Here is a 3202-nt window from a genome sequence, read left to right on the forward strand (position 1 = left end):
ATGTGACCATGAAACGTTTATATCAAGTGAAAATGATATCTTAACAAAATCTATGCACTTGCTATCAGGAACACAATACTGGATGTGTCTTATATATATTGAACTATATAGTACTCGATTTCTTAAATAAAGCTTAAGAAAGGATTCTTGTGTGTAAAGTTAATGTGATTATTTTTCAAAGCAGTGTTTCTAAGGGGCATTTTTGTTCTTTTCTGTCTTGAGTGATACAGGTTATTTTTCATTAAAATTATAATCACTGGCTTTATGACTTAATATTCAATAAATTGACTTTGGAAACAAAATGGAGTGGGGGGAAGTTCTTCCTGGTGCATTTTAGCGAGAGTCATCTGGAAAATCATGCCCTTACTGGTGGCCCTGGCAAATCTCTACCCAGGCGCTGAGGGCAGCAGAAGAGAGCAGTCCCTTCGCCACCAAAAGACACCTGGAAAGCGTCCAGAATCTGCCCTAACCTAGAAAACCCAACTGCCTTTCTAAATGCGATCGATCTCTTTAGGCTCAGAAGAAAGGGGACGAAAAAGAAAGGCAGATCGAAGAATAATGCTGGTCTGCACCAAAGTTTTTCCAAAATGAGATGACACTAGAACCATACCCTGCTGGAGAGCGATGGCGGGTCTATTCAGGACTGCAAAACGAGCGAAAGCAAGAGAAGGGGTTTGATCACTCAGGATGAGAAGGGTAAAATTTCAAAGCTATATGTGAGAGACATCCTATAACAGCTGCAAAGCTTATATGGGAGGCCTGCTGCTTGGTCCTTTGAAGGAATATTTTTGAAATTTTTCCTACAGGCCATAAGTCTGAACAGAATGGCATTTCCTGTTAGATTTTTTTTGCTTTGAGGTTTTATGTTAGATTAGTTTTTCTTGCTTGATGTTTGATTTGAAGAAAAAGTCGTAAACTTCTACTTGCAAAACGGCACAGGCATCCTAATCCTTTATAAAACAAATCTTAGTCATCCCTGATAGCGAGGGACAGGGAGATACAGTTAATGAAAATCCCCAGATAATCCAAAATTCTTGGTCCAGTCTCTGCCTCCTCCCACCCCAAACCTCCTACTCATATATTTGTCATCAAACCAAAAACTTCTAGTGAGAGATCAGAGAAATAGCCAAGGGTAGCAAAATGAAAGGGTCGAGATAGACGTGCTTACTGGAGCCCATGCAGTTTGAGGTTGGAGTAGAGGTTCTGTTTTAAAAAAGGTTAAAACCACTGGTCTACATGAACTGGGCTCGGGTGTTGAAGAGCTGGTGGGCTTACCTTGAGCATCAGTCACATTGCTAGAAAGAATCCTCTATGAAAAAGGACACATTTGAGGCAATAATGGGAAGAAGAGCTCTGAGCCTCAGGGAAGAAAGGATGAACACTGACATACTCCGCTCTCAGGTCTGCAGCCCCGATTCCATCGTCCCCCACTCCGGAACTCACCAGCCGGGGGCTGCGTGCTGGGAGACCAGCTCAGAGCCACAGCTTGAGGGTCTGAGGGTCTGTCAGGCGGGAGCTGCTTTAGGGGGAATGCACCGTTTCTTTGAACCTTTCGCTACTGGCAGTGAAGCTGCCTGGCACCAACTTCTGCCTGCCCACATCTGAAGGATATTTTTAAAAATAAAAAATATATAAATATGTATATTGCATACAAAAATATAGAAGACATAGTATGTGTTCTGCAACTGATCAAAGCCCCAAATACAAGTCCCCAGCTTTGAGACGCTAGATGACCCCTCAAGCGCGAAGCTGGTGTTAAAGGTAGGGAAAGTATTCAATACTTAGGCATACTCTCTGGAGCCACGCCGCCTCAGTTGGAATGCCAGCTCTAGCACTCATCACCCGTGTAACCTCTCAGTGCCTTAATTTCCTCGTTGGCAAAACGGGCATAAGAATAATACCTACTGCAAGGGGTTGTTATGAGGATTAACTAAGCCAATACTTAAAAAACGCCGAGATGAGGATCCATCACATTGTAAGTATTCAGTAAGGTCAACCAGTTAGTAGCGGTGTTCGTATCTACCGACATGGTGGGCTAAGCTCCCCTCCACTGGCCTGGTCTATTACTTTTTCCTGCTAGGTATGCACTCAGCCATCCCCAGAGAGCCCCACAGTTCTCCCTGGGTTCCTTGGACAACTATGGACAAGGTCTGACCAGAAACCGCAGGTCCTCCAGCAGACATCTCTGCACCAACAAGCTCCAGGACAGGCTTTTCCCCTCGTGAGAAACTGTACACTAGAGGCATACCCACCCTTAGGCTGCCCTAAGCCTTGGGGAACAACTAACTCCATCCTCAGAAAAGGAAACTGATTCCTCACTCGAATCCACCCCTCCCTACCTTTAAGTATTATATTTAGGTATCTCTTACCCAAAAGAAAAGCCCAGCCATCCAGTTTAGGTCCTATGTGGGAATGACAAAATCACCTGGAGGTTCGCCTGTAACAAGCCTGTAGGTTCTATGCCCTTCCAAGGCAAAGCTGTGTCCTCAGTAGCAACCAGAACCTATAGGTCTTTGACCACCTTGGGAAGAGCAGGGGTCAGAGCTCAGAAGCCTAGGCAGAGCCAAGCAGAGAGCTCGCTAGACCACGTCACCACACGCCCAGTTTAACCGAAGGTGCTCTGCTTTAGCTTGTTTTATTTATTGGTGGTCCATGCAGAATTTTATTTAGAAATACAATTTTGTTACTAAAAGCACAAAAGGTTAAAAACCACTGCTTTAGAAGAAGGGAAATCAGACAGGGCCACCATTACCTAAGCCCCGTGACATACATTTATTGTCTTTGGAATCATTCTCTCCTTCCTTCTCCTTTCCTCATCTCTCTACCACTTCTGTGTTCCCGTAGTTCACCGTCTGCGACGCATCATGACATTCACTATTTGCTGTGTGTTTACACGTTGCTTACGTCTGTCTCCCAAGCTAGACTGTGAGCTCTTTGAAGGAAGTGACTGTGTCTCATTCATTGCTGTATCCCCAGTGCCTCAACACAGTGCCTGCCATATAGTCAGTGTTCAGAACTGTTGGATGGACGGATGGGTGGGTGGATGGATGAGGCAGGTGACCTTGCTAGGGAGGGAAAAGCATTCCTTATGAAATGGACAACTCAGGAAATATTTGTGGAGAGAAGTCTGACTATGGGATGGGATGAGGATGGTGGAAACTGGTGGCAGAAGTCAGGAGCCACTATGGGAGGCCTGGGGCAC

The sequence above is a fragment of the Pseudorca crassidens genome, chromosome 1 (assembly GCF_039906515.1).
Source record: "Pseudorca crassidens isolate mPseCra1 chromosome 1, mPseCra1.hap1, whole genome shotgun sequence".
In the NCBI taxonomy this organism is placed as follows: domain Eukaryota; kingdom Metazoa; phylum Chordata; class Mammalia; order Artiodactyla; family Delphinidae; genus Pseudorca; species Pseudorca crassidens.